This window comes from Ictidomys tridecemlineatus, chromosome 8, assembly GCF_052094955.1.
Source record: "Ictidomys tridecemlineatus isolate mIctTri1 chromosome 8, mIctTri1.hap1, whole genome shotgun sequence".
Taxonomy (NCBI): domain Eukaryota; kingdom Metazoa; phylum Chordata; class Mammalia; order Rodentia; family Sciuridae; genus Ictidomys; species Ictidomys tridecemlineatus.
In genome coordinates, this window is record NC_135484.1 from 89,698,616 (window position 1) to 89,718,820 (window position 20,205).

Genomic DNA, 20,205 nt, shown 5'->3' on the forward strand with positions numbered 1-20,205 from the left:
AATCCTTCACTCCATTAGTTAGATTTGAACTGCATTGAATGGTAAGTATTTCTAGAACAAAACTATGTATTTAAAATATTCATTTATAGCATGCATGGATTTGTTCATGTGAAATGTTCATGTGAAATGTCTATGTCTAAAGATAAATATCAGAGTAGAATTATATACTCTAAATGGTAGTGCTCCCTGTTTGTGATCATTAAGTCAAGCAACGGGATGTGGAAAGCAGGGGAAAGCTTATTAGTTCACATGGAGATGTTAGGATTGCTTTCCCCATTTATAGAATGAGACACAGTCTCTGGTCATACCAGCTGCCAATTTGGGCTGGTTTCCTTGGGAAAATATAGAAGTCTAGAGCTTCTTGTCACAAAATTTGTTTTCCTGACACTGAAAGAAGGATCATCCCCCACCCTGAGGTATAAAGCAAAAGCCCAACTTTAGAACAAAATTCTGGAAGGAACAAGACCCTCAGAAATCCTTTGCTCTATTCCTACCAAGGCATGAGTTTTTCAATGCAAATGTAACAATAAGTTTATTCTGAAGAAATATCTTTCAAGGAAAGAAAGAAAGTAAAGTATCTTATATCTCCAAATATCCATCTGTTTTAAGTATTTCACAGCAAAGACCTTGCAAAGCAGATTCTGATAAATCTGTTTATGTCATGCTCATTAATAAAAATAATCCCAATTAAGAGTAAAAATAATGTATTTATGACACATAGCATCACACATACTATTAAAAACTAAAAACGATATTATTACATATGAAGAGTATATTTAATCTTATGTTGAAAGCAGTTGAGTGTATGGTTGGGTGTGAGAGGGAGAGTGTCTTTAGCTATTTGGAGTCCACTGGTGTGGAATGAAATCAATTGAATTCATCACAAATGGCCCATCTCCTCCTGTATCCTATAGACCATCACACTGGTTAACATGTATGATATGCCCAATTAACTGAAGTGCATTTCCCTAGCCTATTTAGTTGCAACTGCAAGATACAAATAGACATTGACAAATTTTCCTTGTCCACACTGAAGATTATTTAATGTCAATAAACTGGAAAAAGTAAAAACCTAATACCTAACGGGGTAATTTACAAGTTCACTGAAACATACTCTATTCTCAATAAGGCTGGTTCTACATCATATAACTCTGAGTTCCATTCAGCAGTGATTCTTTACAATCAAATTATTTCCCAAGAACACTTGACTTATATATTGATTTGCTAATACTCATTAACATTCTAGTGATACAAGTGCATCATATTATGTTTCCTACTTTATAAATGGAACAACATAAAGTTTAGCCAGTATAAGATCATGCCCTTATACAAAGTTAGAATTAAATTCTGTGAAGATATCTTCTTGTTCTAACTTCCTTTATCATTTTTTACAAAGTTGCTAAGATACAAAAAAGTATATTAAATCTTCTGAGTTATTATGATGAAATTTTTGTATTATACTAATACCAGTATAGTTATTTTAAAATTATCATTTTATATAAGTATATGATAAATAATATTGTCAAAATTCCTCAAGTATGAGATTTAATAAACTGAGATCATAAGAAATTTATAAATGCATATTATAAATTAGCTCCCAGCTTCATCTTTGCTAAATTTTAAAATGTAAGTGTTGATAAAAATAATTTAAAAATAATTTAGACATCCATGAATATACATGTATACACATACACATATTATATGCACATATTAATTTTACATAATATTTAGATAACATGTATAATCTTTAATATTTTATAGAGATGGATTAATTGATAGAATTTGAGTTGCTCTAAAAAAAGTGTACCAGACATTGCCTTGCAGAGACCCCACAGCACCACTCCCAGCTCCTCTCCCAGGGATTGAGCCTTAGGAAGATGGTGTAGATGGGGTGGAGTGGGAAGTGCATGTGAAAGATCAGTGTTTGGCAGTAAACCAGAAAAGTGGTTTACATGTTGTCACTTACCTTTACAGATTTCCTTTACCTATACATTTAATATAAAAATATAGAATTCTCTGTTACTCTAGAGCTGCATTCAGAAATTGCTCAGAGTGGAAGAATAAAATATTTGTTGAGAGATATTTTATTTGAACCAAGCATTCACAGAAGACTTTAACTGAGACTTTGAGGTCCTGTTGTGCGGCTCAAAGCCAAGTTGGTCCCATTAGGATGACAGGAGTGTTTACAACAAGTTTTTATTAGGTCCTGATCATAGACACTTGAGCCTTGTAAAACATAAAATATTTATATCAGGCAGGAGTAGCTCCAAGTGGCTAGCAAGGTACAGAGGTCAACAACATACCTATAATCAAACCACCATCTGTTACCAATGCTCTCCATACGTACATAGGTACTACCCAGACCATGCAGCCATGGTCAATCATTTATTTATATTTACTGTTACTTTGGAAGAAGGAGAGACTGAAGTGGGAGAAGAAGGAGAAGATAGAGACAATAGTACAATGTAACCATTATAAATTTAATACTAAAAAAGGCAAAATTTTAATTTTGGTTATAAATGTTAAATGATATGTAATGTATTGGTTGTTTATGTGTCTCAATGCATTTATAGAAAAAATCTATGTGTTTAAATAAATTTTTTTAAAAATGTATTCTTTTAATTTTATTTACTTATTTATTTATTTATTTATTGTTGTAGTTGGACACAATAGCTTTATTTTATTTATTTATTTTTCTGTGGTGCTGAGGATCAAAACCAATGCATTGCACATGCAAGGTGAGGGCACTACTGCTGAGCCACAACCTTAGCCTCAAGAGTACATATTCTTTATAAATAAAAGTTAATGAAATATTTTGATAGTTTATTACACAATGAAAGTCAATTACATTTTTATAGAAACTATACATCAAACAAGAGATTTGTTTTTGGTTTAGTTGGACACAATCATGTGGTCAGATATACAAATATGAAATATAAAACCTTAAAATAATTTTTTTGTATATATATACATATATATATATATGTATATATATAAATATTATGAACAAATCCAATAAAAAGATAGAAAGGGATATTATAAATAGATAATATGACATGAATGTTTTATGTATATAAAGGGCTTTGGGTTTTGTTTATATTGTTATATTTTTAAATATTTGCTATAATTTCATCTGTTAATTGTAGGTTTAGATAATTATCTGGTTTATTATAAAAGTATTATTTTTGTTTTAATAAAATGTTGAAGCCAACTTTGAGAACTGAGAAAGATATTTCCATTATACCATTGCAAATTTCTTTCAATCATACAGTAATTCATTACTCATCATCTTTAGAATAATAATATGTGAATAGCTAAAAATACACTTTGATGGACCTTTAAAACCACAGTTGTAACTACATACATGTTTTATTATAAAACACATTGTAAGAAAACACACTGTAAATATGCATCTATAAACATAAATGTATATTAATTATGAAATTGGTAATTTAAAACAAATAAATGAAACTAATATCCACATTTAAGGAATTTACAGTACAATTTTACTTTGAGTTATTGCTTTCACGATTCTCATATGAGAAGATAAGATAATAATTATATATAGCTCATCTATTTATTTAAATTTTAAATATAATTGTAGAAACTTCTAAAAGATGTGTCACACACACAAATATCTATCTTAAGTTACATTATTTTTATTATATATTAATTTAACAAACTTTTTCATATATGATGCAAGGAATTTTATTTTCTGATATTTTCACCTAATATTTGTATAATATATTTCAAGAAATTGAATGTTGTATTAAATATTGTCCTTTGATTGACTTTGTATTCCCTTACATGTTTAAAAGTAAGTATATTTCTGTCCAAAATTTTTTAAATGCATTCTGTCATAAATGTGGATATTTCTATTAATATATTCAATGTTTTAAGTGCCTCTTTCAAACTTTGGTGTTTTGTTTTGTCATATTTCTCATATTTTCTTGTGTTCATTTCCTATTTATTTTTAATCATCGTTTCCCATCCACATAAAGTGGGTATATTTTCAGGCTAAAATATGGCCCAATTCTATGTAAATAAAACTCCAGGATAAATTCTGGCAAGGTTTGAATAAATGTTATTTATTGAATGTTCAATGAATAAATTTCATTGTTATGTACATGGTACTGTATATCATATGAAATATTTTATGCAGAAATACATGTTTATATAAATATGAAGGAACTATATTTTCACATTATGTTGACAAATTCCATGATTTTTCTTTTTTTCTTTGGTGGGGGTGATATTGGAATCAAATCAGCCTTTTGCATGCTAGGCAAATACTCTACCACTGAGTTAAACACAAAGCCCTGAACTCTATGATTTCAGATTCACACTCTGTAGTATGTAAATCTTTCCATAGATTTTACCTATAATACAATCTGTTAGTGTTAAAACTTGTTAGAGGGGATTTGGGTTGTGGCTTAGTGGTAGAGTGCTTGCCTAGCACATGGGAGGCACTGGGTTAAATCCTCAGCACCACATAAAACTAAATAAATGAAATGCGGTATTATGTCCAACTACAACTGAAAAAAAAATTTCAAATAATTGTTAAAGATTTTACTTTTATATGGTTTTGTATATATTTGAATCTTTGTGTGTATTTAAGTTGTTGCAAAATGTTTAAGAAATACAGCTTGAAGATTTGCAAGATAATAATTTGAGCCTCTGCCTTGATATCTTAGTACTTTGATCCCATTGAGATGTCTAAAAGTAAATGAAAATCAAATTAAATTTGTTCTAGTACTGAGAAGTCTAAGAGTAGCATCATTACACTAGGAAGTTTAAGCACTTACTGGGGCATATGGAGCAAATTAGTTCAAGCTAAGGACAATTTCCTTATTTAAACAAATGCAAAAGATTAAAAATTCATCAATTCTAGCATATTCCTGAAAAATAAATGTATATTCTCTAAATTTATAGCAACGAGGGTTCTACAAAGTACAGTAAGTTATCGGGAAATAACAAAAGCATTTGAGTATCCTGGATGTACACTGTAAATAGATGTCATGTTTAGCTTCCACTTGGTTTTACAAGACATTAATTAAATCACTGGATAAGCCAAGAATGATTTCTAATGAGAGTTGCTAGGATGCATAAAGGATGCACTATCTCTTTTAAATTTTTGCTGCCTAAATAATAAGAAAACATTTAATTCTACTGTAATGTTTTATATTTCAAAAACACACTGATTTGCTTAATGCATCTGCTATTTCCCACACATAATAAAAAGTATAATTTGTTTCTTGATAGCCTACACAATTGAGAGAAATTGATGAATAGAAAAACTCAGAGACACTTATGATGCACACAATGGCACCAACCTCAGACCACAGTATTTTGGATGAGGAAACAATCAAATTTTGGCAAAAGTGTGCATTACTTGTGCTTTCAAAGAGATCTAGGCTAGATTCCAAATCCTTTCTTTCTTCAGTCTTGGGGTTAAAAAAAAAAAGGTAAATTTGCTTATTTGCCTTTTGTTTACTAGGACTGTATCATTATGAAAGGTTCATTTGTTCTCTGAATAAGATAAATTTTTTTTTTAAAAAAATTCTTCAATGACTGGAAGAATTGTTTTAAAAAATTAGAGGAAATGTGAAAAAAGTCACGTATCTGATTTTAAACATCTTTTTATATGTGTTCTGTTGTTATTATGTTAGTGTGCATTGTGATTATATATATTCCTATTTTATTTAAGTAATCACAGTTAAAAGAGTCATTAAATCTCTTTTTATAAGTCAAAAACTTAACAGTTTCCTGAAATTATATATGTAAGTGTGAAAATTAATTATACAAAATAGTAATTCCTATCACCCCACTAACATGCAGTTGAAAGACCATAGGGAAGAAGGCAAAACACTCAAATCCTGCTCCAGGCACTCTTTGACAAAGCCACTCAACTTGAGTAGCATGTCCTATCTTTAAGACTATTGTCAATTAGTAACTGATCAACTGATAATGGCACTGCCAGCTCTGACCTTAAAACTTGCTTTAAATGGGAAAGGCTGCTGCTGGCCACCTGAAAACAAACATTCATTCAAAATAACTTGCATAGATTTCTCTACTGATAAAACCCTCAACTTTTCCTTTGTTCTCAGGACATACCAAAGGTCACTCCACCTTGTGCAGGTAAGTCCTGGATTTCAGTCTTATTATTTATTCCCCCCAAAAAATTTCTTTATGGGAGATTCATCTCTATTTTTGTTTTACATTGACATAAACTTGATAGAAATGCTAAATTGATACTTAAGAGGGAGTTCTTGTAAAGCAATAATTAGGGTCATATTTATAAAGATGTCAATGAGAAACTTGGGCTTTTTTCCTCAATGATTTTGGATATTGGTTTTGGTTCTTCCTTCTTGCTCTTCTGTTTTTTTCTTAAAATACACTGGAGATGACTAGAGCCGCACAAAATCTGGTAATAATGATGCCTGCTATAGGATCCACTGCTACATTTTTCTATAATATCTATTGGAAAAGCATCTTTCTGTACATTAACTTGTGACTCAAAACTGCTTCTCACAGATACAAGTATCCCATCCTACATTTCTACAATGGCAATAGATGCATGTGAAGATGTTTATGTGGTTCACTTTTCTTATGATATAAACCATACCAAAAGTTCTATCTAGACCACTTTACCTCAACTCTCGAACCCACAATGTGAGTAAGGTTTATGTTAACCAAAGAGATTGGGCAGTCTCTTAGATTTCCCATACTGGAGAATTTACATTTAGTTGCTTGATGTTGAGGTATCTGGTATCAATTGTACTGTTTGGGCTTTGAAATGTTATCCAGGCCTGAAAAATATTTGCTCTCTTATAGTATATGATTATGATAATTAAATATTAAATAAAACTGTAATAAAAATTCATAAATTTGATATATATGGCTAAATTGAACTCCATGTAATATATCTAGAAATTCATACAACTGCAAGAACTATTGTGGCTTTGTTTCCCCAGTTGGTTAACATTTTACAAAACATTTGCTAATTAGGTAGGGAAAATTGCCTCATTATAGAGTTAATATTAGTATGACAATCTTATAAAGGTATGGTTTACATTTAATAAACTGTATATAACTTTTGCATATATATGTATTTCTATTAATCTGTGATATATAATCTATTTACCTAACTACTTAGGCATATCAACAACACAAAAAGATATTGAATACTTCCATTATTCCTCTTTTAATCTCTCTTTACTTTTTCTCCTTGCTCCCATCCCTGTATCCTGAATTAATATGAATTCTATCACTATCTATGAATTTTAATTTTCTAGAATTTTCTATAACCTCTATAGTCTGCACTATGCAGAATTTTGTTCCCAATAACAAAGTGTTTAATAACAATAGCTTGTTCTTTTATTCAGAAAGCATGCTGTTCCTTTAGTTATGATTCTTAAGAATCTATACAGTAATTTGTGGAGAAATGACAGATGAAAATATTGATTCTTCTGATGTTTGTTTAATTCCTTTCAGCAATGCTTTGAAATGCTTAGTGTGTTAATCTTGCTTATTTTGGTCAAATCAATGCCTAAATACTTTATATTGTTATGATATTTTAAGTAATAACTTTTAAAATTAAAATTTCAGTTACTCATTACTGTTATGTTGTACAGAGATACAAATGAAACAAACATTAATTATTTTTTCTTTGTCCTTTTTATGTCAATAAACCAATACCTGTACTTATTAATTAACTCTACTTTTTACATTTTTATTAGATAATTTTAGTTATTCATAATAGTCTTAGTCATTTTGACATAATCATACATGCATGAGCTATAATTTGCTCCACTTTGGTTCCCAATACCTCCCCTTATCCCTTCCCATTTTACCCTTCTTCTATTTTACTCATCTCCTTTGTATTCATGTACAGTTTTTTAAATTGGCTTTTTAAAAATATACATAAATGTGAAATTCACTATCATATACTCACATATGTGCACAGCATAATTTGGTCAATTTCATTTTACCTATTCCACCTTTAGCTCTACTTTTAAAAACTTTTTTTCCAGAATCTTTTTTTTTTTGCTAACTTTTTTGATGACCCCATAGACTAAAACTTAAAATATTTGTAGTATCTGTTTAACAGATTGGCGTTTGTTTTGAAAATTAATTATGTTTAAATTCAAATTACCCTATTGATTGTTTCAATTTTCCTTATTTAATGCTGATTAATATTTGGAAGTATGTATGGATTTCTTTTCATTTCTCTTTGAAATATTTGTATTTCTTGCTTTAAGAACAATGATACCATGATGTTTTCTGAATAAACCATCAAAGCAGTTATATGCCAATGGCATTTTTAGTGCCATTTATAACTTTAAAGCATTCTGCCTTTTCTTTTTTCTTTTTTTTTTTTGAAAGTACAAAAGCATTTCATAGTGTATATTCATTACATTATCTTTTAGAACCTTAACTGGCCCATGAAACCTGCCCATTTAAACTTACCACCCAGCAAGTAAGAAATCCCCAAGAGAAGACTGAATGTTCTTAATATAATGGGCCTAATTAACACAGTTTCATGACTTGCTTTCAGAATGCCTGAATGCCTTGAATCTGGGGCAGGTTAAGTGAGCAATAGAGTTTTTTTTTTTTTTAGTTGCTTTTATTTTTAAATACATGACAGCAGAATGTATCACAATTCTGACTACACATATAGAACACAATTTTTCATATCTCTGTATACAAAGTTTGTTCACTCCAGTTCATGTCTTCATACATGTACTTTGGATAATGATGTCCATCACATTCCACCATCATTGCTAACCCCCTGCCCCCTCCCTTCCCTTCCCACCTCTCTGCCCTATTCTTGATTATAGATCTTGAACTCTTAACTCATACATGTCTCATGAAGATGTGGACAAGACTCTTTTGGTTCATAATTTAAAATTCCACTTAATCAGATTAATCAAGGCAAATGAATTTTTATAGTCCAGGAAACTTGAGCTACTTGAAATTGATAATTTTTAGAAACTTAAACCTGTGGGGATGAAAAACAAATTACAGCAATTAAAACGAGCTAAAGAAAAACAGTAGAGAGAGCAATTGTTTTTTTAAAACTAGTGATTATTATTAGAAAGAGATTTATAGTTTGATTATAAATCTCTGGGGATATAGTTTGCTGTATATTCTAGAGACTCAAGATTACTCCCTGGACTCTAGATTTGATAGGCCAATACAGTTCCTAAAAGTCCAAATGGCATGGTACCACATAAGTAGCCTGCGCTGCACTGCACCCAGCCTCCCCTGAATTGACAAGTGAAAGCATGTTAAATTGGTCATTCATTTCTCCTATGAAATCATGTGGTCTGTGTTACTCTCCGTACTAATCTGTAGTTACTCTGTCATCATCACAGAGCAGGCTCCGCCTCACAGAAACCTCTAGTAGTAAACTCAGAATAGTTAACCAGAAGTCACTCTCCTTCAAGAAGCCCTAACCTAGCTGATTGACCTGCTTTTCACTGCCCTACCAGGCAGAGGTTCTACTTGTTACTCACTCTATGTGTGCTTTGAAGTTTGGACCAACAAACAGGAACATATCACACACACACAGGGAAGCAGTCAAAAACTTAACTTTACTTGCCCGAGACACTATGAAAGAAAACACCTGACACAAACATTAAAACCATTATTTCAAAAAGAAGAAATTGAATAGATGGCATCTTCTTAAATTTAGGTTTTAAGAACAAAGAATGAACCATTAACTGTAAATATCAATTTAAATAAACACACACACACACACACACACACACACACACCAGTAAAGATGAGTGGATAGTGGGATTTAGAAAAGTTGCTTTGTTACTAGCACCCCTCTCAAATAGCAAGAGGAAACCAAGATCAGTTATTATTTTTCCATTATAAGTTACTATTGGATGGAAATGGAATGTCAATGTTACATATGTATCAGCATGTGAAAAATATAAATACACTATATGTATTTCAATCACTATAAAAACTATGCCTTAGAATGAATGGATAAAGGCCTCCGCCTCTGCTGTGGCTCATGGATGTCCTGCAATGACACTGTCTCAGGGGCTTCCCCAGGAGCTGGCTGAGTTGGTGGATGGGGGCTGGGGGCTGGGTGCTGGTGGTGGGTGCAGGCGACATTGGCTGCGAGCTCCTTAAGAACCTTGTGCTCACGGCTTCTCTCACATTGACATGATTGATCTGGACACTACTCTGTCAGTAACCTTAACAGGCAGTTTTTTTTTTCAAAAGAAACAAGTTTGAAAATCAGACTATAATGTGGAATTTTTTCGATAGTTTATATTGGTCATGAATGCATTAGATAACAGAGCTGCAGGAAACCATGTTAATAGGATATGTTTGACAGTTGATGTTCCTCTTATTGAGAGTGGGACTGCTGGCTGGTCATCTTGGACAAGTAACTACTATCAAAAAGGGTGTGACTGAGTGTTATGAATGTCATCCTAAGCCAACCCAGAGAACTTTTCCTGGCTGTACAATTCGTAACACACTTTCAGAACCTATTTATTGCATCGCATTGTTTGGGCTGAAGGACTACAGGGCCCCAAACCCAATGTTAGGAATTCTAACCCCTGTGCCCTACAGGATGTTCCCATGTACAACCCCCATGTTAAAACCCCACAAGCTGCACATAGCAATTCCCAGCTGCACGTAACACTCCAAGTTCTATACAATGCCACCACCAGATGTTCCATATAGATAATCCTGGGAAGGCCAAGCTTGAGCAAATAGAGTAAAAACAGGAACTAAAAGAATAGGATGCAATTTATGGGTTTCTTTTTTGAGAACATAAAGTGGAAAAAACAAGTTTACCCCCCAGGTGACCTAAGGGGCTGGACCTAGAGGAACTTAGATAAACCAATAGAATAACTATTACTGTGCTAGGCTGAAACCTTGCCCCCTGCTTCCTATAAAAACTCTGTACCCCCGAGCCCGGGTGTGCCAGTCACCGAAGCTCCGGCTGAGGTTTTGCTGTGCACCCACGGGTGCCTGTGTGAGAATAAATCCTCCTGCTGTTTGCATCCAGTGTCTCGCGTGGTCCATTCCGGGTTGGGGGATCTGGGGGTCTCTCAGGGCAAAATATTTGTTCAACCAATTGTTTGGGGGAGAAGATACTGATCAGGAAGTGTCACCTGACAGAGCTTACCCTGAAGCTGCATGGGAACCAACAGAAGCTGAATCCAGAGCTTTAGCATCTAATGAAGATGGTGATATAAAATGTATTTCTACAAAGGAATGGGCAAAATCAACTGGATATGATCCAGTTAAACTTTTTATCAAGCTTTTTAAAGATGATAGTGGATAAACTATGGTGGAAAAGGAAACCTCCTGTTCCATTGGACTGGGCTGAAGTACAGAGTCAAGGAGAAGAATTTAATCCATCAGATCAACAAAGTGAACCCCAGCTGGGTCTGAAAGACCAGCAGGTTCTAGATGAAAAGAGCTATGCAACTCTTTTTTTCAAAGAGCATTGATACTTTTGAGAGTTCATTTAGCAGAAAAAGGAGATGGAGCTGAGCTCATATGGGATAAGGATGACCCATCTGCAATGGATTTTATCACTTCTGCTGCAAATCTCAGGATGCATATTTTCAGTATGAATATGAAGAGCAGGTTTGATATAAAATCAATGGCAGGGAACATTATTCCTGCTATTGCTACTACTAATGCAGTGATTGCTGGGTTGATAGTATTGGAAGGACTGAAGATTTTATCAGGAAAAATAGACCAGTGTAGAATATTTTTTAATATAATAAACAACCCAACCCAAGAAAGAAGCTGCTTGTGCCTTGTGCACTGGAACCTCCTAACCCCAATTGTTACGTGTGTGCCACCAAGCCAGGGGTGACTTTATGACTGAATGCCCACAAAGTGACTGTTTTCACCTTACAAGATAAGATAGTGAAAGAAAAATTTGGTATTGTAGCACCAGATGTCCAAATTGAAGATGGGAAAGGAACAATCCTAATATCTTCAGAAGAGGGAGAGACAGAAGCTAATAATTGTCGCAGTCTGGCTGGGCACAAAATCATGAGTCACCACACATCTTGTAGATTAAAACAGCAACTCTTTATTCCCGAACTCTCACCGGCCCTCTACATGCACGTTCTAGGGAAAATCCACCCTTCCACTGGGCTCTGTATCCCAAAATACTCTCTGAATCCCTAAGAACTCAATGGGAACTCAAGGAGTGGTCAGGCGCCTGAGGCAGCAGGATACGCCCTATTCCCACAGGATACACTTTAAACCTGGAACCGCCCTAAACCTGATTGCCCTAAACCCCATCTGCCCTGGACCTTGAGCAAGGTCACCTTTCATGTAATATCACTGCAAATGACCTGGGTCCAAGGCAAGCCCATTTCCACAATGGAGAGTCCTCCTTCTAAGCAACATGGGGTAGGCTGACAAGGAAATTGCCATGCGTCATTCTTACTTAGCTATGGCTTTCAGCAAATAATCATAAGAAGTTGTCAGAATTTGGAATTAGAAATGGCAGCTGGCTTCAAGCAGATGATTTCCTTCAGGACTACACTTTATTGATCATCATCCTTCATAGAGAAGACCTAGAAAAGGATGTTGAATTTGAAGTTGTTGGTGATGGCCCAGAAAAAGTGGAGCCCAAACAAACTAAAGATGCTGCCAAAAGCATTACCAATGGCAGCCTTCCACCTCTACTGCAAAAGAGCAATATGATGTACTCATAGTTGATTCAGATGAAGAAGGTCCTTCAAATAATGCTGATGTCAGTGAAGAAACAAAAAGAAGTCACAAGAGGAAATTAGAAGGAGAATGTCACTGCAAAGAAGTCACATACAGAGCAGATGGAAGAGCTTGATGATGTCATAGCATTAGATTGAACAGAAACCCTCTTGCTACCTTAGTTCATCTGGGTAGAACCAGATTTGTTATGTCCTTTGTTCCAAAGGGAAAATAATGATAACGGGACTTGAGAACGATTCTGCTCCCTTTGAAAGTATTCATTTTGCTAGAACTATTAGAACACTGGCTTATGCTATACTGAAAGTAGGAGTATAGTTTTAAAATCCTTTGAATAAAGTGTGTGCATAACCAGTCAGGAGATGAAACATCACAATGCATGTTGCCTTTTTAATGTAAATACCCTTAGGTATCATTTAATAGTTCAAAAATATTGTGGTTTAGTAAAGTTGATACCTGGTTATAAATATTATGCCTTTATTTTTGGCTAGAAGAAGAATTAGTTTTAGCCTAGATCTAAACATTTTCATATTTTTAACTGAAACAGATTCAAAGAAATATCAAGTGCTATGCATTGAAACTTGTTTTTAAATGTTAATTGGCACTATGTATATTAATGTAAAACAGTGTTAATTAATTCAAATTTTCAGTTTGTACTGCCTGGTATATCTGTGTAAGAAAAGAATTTTTGTGTAAAATTACAATTTCAGGTTATTTATATTTGATTTTTGTAAAGCTCAAATAATGATTATATTGTACTTATGGACATATAAATGATATCTGCATATTTGTTAAAAAAGAATGAATGGATAAAGAAACAGATATATACATACAATTTAATATTACTCAGCATTAAAAGAGAATAAAATTATGGCATTTGCAGGTAAATGGATGAAGTTGGAGAATACCATGCTAAGTGAAGTAAGCCAATCCCCAAAACCAAATGTCAAATGTTTTTTCTGAGAAGTAGATGCTGATCCATAATGTGGGGAGTCCATGGGAAAAATAGAGGAACTTTGGGAAAACAGGATGGAGGCATGGAGAGGGGGCATGGGGGCAGGAAAGATGGTGGAATGAGATAGACATCATCACCTTAGGTATTTATATGCCTGCACATATGGGGCGATGCTACATTTTGTACAACCAGAGAAATTAAAAGTTGTGTTGCAATTGTGTACAATGAATCAACTGCATTCTGCTGTCATATATATACCTATTTAGAATAAACAAATAAAATAAAATAATTAAAAAAAGAAAAAAAATATATGCCTTAGATATTAACAGAAAACACTTTCAAAGGATAGTAATAAATTCTTATTTGTTATTCCTCCTAACATTATTATGAATACTGAAGGATATACTTTTACTTCAGGTGTGGATCTGCCTGCTTTAGAGTCCCAAAATACAGAATTATTCTGTAATTTTAAAATCATTTTAGGAAGTATATTTTTTTGATATGCCACAAAATGGTAAGATTTCCCAATATCAATCCACTGTTTCTTCAGATGATAGTTTACATCTGCTCTATGATTTGTATTTAAATTTAATCTAGCAGTATTTTTGATATAAAGTTCTAACCAACAATATTCAATAATATCACTCAGAAAACTATACTTAACATTGGCTGCATATGAGTATCTGTATTTCAAATAATAAATAAATGTCTAAGAAAATTATTCTTACATAAACTCCCCAGTGAGCACTCTAAAATTTTAGTAAACTAAAGGAATTTTTTATTTGTAGATGTAATTATTGATTAACAATTATTTATAGAACCACTTACACAATAATATTTTTTCTTACTATATGAAGAATAATTCTAGGTCCATAGGCCTTTATATGCATTTAAAACTATAACAAAGCCACTGGAAAAAATGATACTTAAAAAAATGTCAATTACTGTTATTTCATGAAAAGGAAAGATATTAATGATCTAGTTTTAAAATTGCTGATATTTGAATTTTTGACCTGCAAAATGGCAACTTTTAATTTTTATAAGGGAATTCTTACAAGCTGAGTTGAGTTATGAGACTTGGCATCATGACATTGACTGGATTCAGATGGGTCAGAGTGGAGATGTCAGTGTCTCCTACTCAGTCAGACAGCCCCAGACAACATAGGGCAAGTCAGGATTGAATCTTCACTGACTTGTCAAGAAGGGATTCCCTGCTAACTATCTGATTATTCCAGGTGACCAAGTGATTATTCTCATATCAACGAAGAAAATTAAAAATAAATAAATAAACTAGAAGGTAATTTCTCCTACTTCTTCTTGCTTTTCCTGGTTTATTATTGCTTTTTGTGGGTTTTATTCAGACATTTGTATACAGGCCTGTATACAAGTGGAGAAAAAAATAAATAAAAGGACATCCATTGTGCCAAAATGACAGTCAAGTTATAAACACAACTCCTCCCATGAACTTAATATTTCTTTTAGAAGAAACCTAACAGAATTTTCTTTCTTCTGTCTTGAAATACATTAGGCACTAAACAATGTTGACTCCTATTATGCTAACTTTAAAGGTTCCAAGTGTTAGAAGCTTTATTTTTTCATTAAGGTTGCCATTTACTATAAAAATTTTTTCTGCATTCTGTACTTCAGCCCTCCATTCAGACATTATTTCATCCCTCAATATATTTTGTAAATTTTCCACATTTACATGAGAGTAGATTTTACCAAAATATAGTATCAAATGTATTATTCCTGAGGTGATAAAGTTGACAGTAAAGAAAATATATACTCCAGAAAAGTGGTTTTAAAATATGTGTTTTTCTTTGTATAGGTTCTGCAAAGAGCTTTATCATCAGCTTAAACAGGAAAAATTGATCCATTCACCATAATCATAGAGCCATAAGAGTAAATTAAATATAATTGAATCCAGGAAGCTTCATTTCTCTTTGATTATTTGTTTTGTATTGTGTTGTGTTGTTTTGTTTTTGCTCTGCTATTATAGGAGTCTACACTCTTAGTTTTAGTATATTTATGGTAAGGATCTTTTAAAGAAGAGTAGATAAGTAATCATTTTAAAGTTTTATTGTATAACCACTTATTGTCTAGCAGAACTCAGTGCATCAGGTATCGATATTAAGGGAGAAAAACATTTCATTGGTTACTAATCCCAGGGGACTAACTTAAACTTGTCTGTCCATTGAATTTCTGGGTACCGGATTCATAAAGAAAAACACAACACAATCAAGCACTGAATTGAACAATTCTTACCTTGGAGATCTGAAAGCACGATCAGGTTCAATGGTGTGCCCTGGTCTTAATGGATACCTAGTTTCTCCTGGCATGTAATACAGGGCAATTTTCCTATAGGTAGCCCTCTCTGAGGGGCAAAGGAAAGACCTCAACCCTTAGCCCTCTCCATGTCAATTCTGAAAGCTGGGGTGACTGAGGGTCATTGATGCTGAGGCTTAAAGAGAAGAAAGTAACACTAAGTTTGAAACAGGAGAAAACATATTCACAGGATGAAATAATTCTAGTATATGCAATGTGAAGTTTTATCATCTTGATTATGGAAGTGTCCTGGGCTTAAGATACATTCTTATGTGGTTGATTGGGGATCAAAAGACCTTGCACATAAGACTCTTTCCTGACAATAAAGACATAACAAAGTCATCTCACAGAAGGGCAGTGCATGCCCTTAAAATTTGGTAGGATATTCAGGTTTACCTCATCATATATGTTCCAAGGAGTATCAAGTATTTTATAACTCATGTAGTTAGGCTTTTGAGGAAAGCAGCAGGATTCTAAAAGATTGGAAAGTGGCTCCTGTGAACCTGGAAAGAAAATGCATGAGTTCTATCTAATAAATATTTATGCACACTTATAAAAATATTTTTGGTCTGTGTCCTATTCTTTTTTAAATTTTACATAATTTATCCAAAACTGTTCTATTTGCTTCTACAATTGTCCAAAAACCTGAAGCTTCCAAATAAATATATACAGAGAACATCATAAATACGCAAAAAAATAAATAAATAAAAATATCCCTGAAACCCCATTCAAAACAACAAAAGACATAGCAACTAATATATGTTTTTAAACTCTGAGACTATGATTTTCTCATTTAATATGGTATAATATTGAAATAGTCAGTTAAACAGAATAAATTAAAAGAAAAATATAATTTGCATGTATTTTCTCTTAATACAAGTTCTGATTATTTTTAATATTAGTTAAAATCTTTCTCATTTTCTTTAAAACATTCATACCTATTTTTACTTCATTTTCATCTCTTTGTTTTTATTTTTAAGTTCATGTCAGTCAGGTAATGTATCGATGTCATAACAAAGTTTAGAGGGAAGCACATCTCACGCAATAGCGTGAACACCCAATCATCACGCTTATGAACTAAAGAATTATACTTTTCATCTCTTTATGATAAAATTTATTTATATTTCATTTACTGTATAAATGTATAATGATGTCTAAGTCTGAAGTTGATAATCATTTCATGTAGCTTTCTTTTAATAGCTCACTTTATTTGTTTAAATTGGTTCAGAGGTGTTTTTTTTTTTTCAGAAGTGACTTTTACATGGTCACAACCAGAGAGATTTAATACATCTTAAAAATACAAGAGATATTGTTTCAGGAAATTCTGCAGGTCTGAGAATTACTTTTTTGTTAACTTATTTTATTTTATTTTTACACAAATGGAGCACATTTTTTTCTTTTATTTCTTTGGTTGTACATGATGTAGATTCACACCATTCGTGCAATCATACCCATAACCCAATCAATAAATGGGCTAAGGAAATGAGCAGACACTTCACAGAAGAAGATATTCAATCTATCAACAAATTAATGAAAGAAGTGTTTAACATCTCTAGCAATTAAAGAAATGCAAATCAAAACTCAGATTTCATCTCACTCCTGTCCGAATGGTAATCATCAAGAATTCAAGCAACAAAAAATGCTGAGGAGGATGTGGGGGAAAAGGCACACTGATTCATTGCTGGTGGGAAAGTAGAATGGATATTCCTTAGAAAACTTGGAATGGAACCACCATTTGACTCAACTATCCCACTACTCGGTCTATACCCAAAGGACTTAAATTCAGAACACTATAAGGGTACAGCTACCTCAATATTTAGAGCAGCTCAATTCACAATAGCTAAACTGCGGAAACAGCTTAGATGCCCTTCAGTAGATGAATGGATATAGAAATTGTGATATATATACACATTTAAATATTACTCAGCCTTAAAGAAGATGAAATTATGGCATCTACAGGTAAATGGATGGAGTTGGAGAATATCATGTTAAGCAAAGTAAGCCAATTCCAAATAACCAAAGGTCAAATGTTTCCTCTGATGGGTGGATGCTGATCCATAATCAGAGGGGAGGCACTGGGGGGCAAGGGAAGAATGGAGGAACTTTGGACTGAGCACAGGGGAGGGAGGGGATGAGATGGGGGTGAGTGTGGGGGGAAGATGGTGGAATCAGAAGGACATTATTATCCCTATGTATGGGTATTTTATATGTAACTTTTAAGAATATATCTAAGCATGGAGTGGTGGCACTCCCCTAAAATACTAGCCACTTGGGAGCCTGAAGCAGGAAGATCATAAGTTCAAGGCTGGCCTAAGCACTTTAGCAAGACCCATCTCTAAATAAATAAATAAATAAATAAAAAAAATTAAAGATCTGGGGATGCAAGTCAATGAAAAAATATCTTTGGTTCCATCCCTTGCTAAATTGAGATCCTGTTTTACAATGATTTATGCATTTTTCCACTCACACCCAGCTCCTGCTTTGCAGAACTTTTATGAGAGATTTTCCTGAAATTTAGTTTCTTCATCAATTCCTTGAGTGAGAAGTGTCACACATGTTTACAATTTTTACAATGCATTTGAACATGATGAATTGCATTTGAAAGTGAATAAAAAATGAGGATAGCACATTAATTTGGAATGGGTTAGACAGTCAAAGCTTAAATAATACTGTGGTAGCATTTCATGTAAACAAACACATTTTTAACCCTGGTCACATAGAAAGCTTTAAATTTTCTTCCAGTAAAACTACTGTACTTTCCATTAGTTCTTCCCTCCTTAATGTTTGCATCCCTTTTGCTCCATCATTTTATTGATATTGTATCCTAATGGTCTTTTTCTCCTTTTTGACAAATTCTACACCAATTCTTTTTTAATTTTGTTCCCCCCTTTTAGAATTTATACTCTCTTTTATCTTACACTTTAATTTTTAAAACATTCTCTTTCTTTCTTTCTACAACACCATGTTTCTTTTTTCTTTCCTTTTTTTTTTTCTTTTTCCCCTTCAGTACTTGGGATTGAACTCAAGGGCTTTCAGTGCTGCATACTAGGCAAGTGCCTAGTATGAGCTACATGCCCAGCCGTTTTATTGTTCTTTTTTAAATTTGGAGACAAAGTCTTCCTAAATTGCCAGACTTATTTTATTAATCATTCTCTCAGTTAATCTTAGTCTCTATTTATGATTTATTGGTTGATATCTCAGATACCACTTAAGTGACACTGGGCTGTCTTTCTGTCTTGACTCAATAGTCACCAGTTGGCATCTTGGAAATGAAGAATATGTGGATGCTTCAAAATAAAATTGTGGTTTTGAAAATCACTTAATTTTACCTTCAACGAGCTTAATTCAATAATGTCACTGCTTATGACAAATAAAAATCTTATGAATTTCTCCAAAGACTACATATTCTTCCTGTTAACATATTAGGGACCTTATTAGTGTGAAATAATCATCTTACCTGTAGACTTACTGATCTCCTCTGCAATTCTCATTATAAAGAATTTCATTTTGACAAAAACAACTATAACAACAACAACAACAAAAGACAGTACATTCTAAGATTGTAAGGTTTCAAAGAGGGCTGACACTATCCTCAAATCTATTCTTGTTTGATAATTTAATCATCTCCTCAGCAACATCTGAATGCAAATGCTGAAAAGATAAATAGGAGTAACACTGGTGAGGTAGTTCCTATAAAAGCAGCTCAGGGATACTTAATATCTTTTTTGCAAATGTTCACCTAGTCCAATCCCAAAATCTGCTTCCACTAGACAATACAATTTTCTTCCTTCTTCTTTGTCCTTCTCTTACCCGCACCACCTTTTACAAGCACTCTTAAAAGTGAAAACCAGATCTTTTTATATCCCTGCTTATACCTTTCAAAGAGTTTCATTGCTTTTAAAATACAATCCACACTTCTTTCCATGATCAATTAGGCCCACTAACCTCTTTCTGCCTAGTTTTCCAACTTCACTTATTATTGCCAGTCTGGGTCAGCATAATCTAGTCACATTGACATCCTTGTTCATTTTCTTTTTAAAGCCAAGACTCTGAAGCTTCTAGAATTTGTGTATAAGTTCTCAGTTCTTTATAAACTTGACTCATTCTAATGATTCAGCACACATGTCACACCTCTAGAGGAGGCTTCCATTTATTAATCACAAAGAAAATCAACTTGAGCTTATATATGTGTGAGT

At 33.1% G+C, this 20,205-nt stretch overlaps 1 non-coding gene and 1 pseudogene across 1 annotated transcript; one reads left to right on the top strand and one right to left on the bottom strand.

Annotated features, from left to right (window-relative positions):
- The first annotated feature begins 10,041 nt into the window (after positions 1–10,041).
- Positions 10,042–12,869, top strand: LOC101970155 (SUMO-activating enzyme subunit 2-like; annotated as a pseudogene).
- A 4,124-nt stretch (positions 12,870–16,993) lies between these two features.
- On the bottom strand, positions 16,994–17,098 carry LOC120889389 (small nucleolar RNA U13). The gene has a single exon (XR_005733292.1). It is a non-coding gene; the product is annotated as a small nucleolar RNA U13 (small nucleolar RNA).
- Between the last annotated feature and the right edge of the window lie 3,107 nt (positions 17,099–20,205).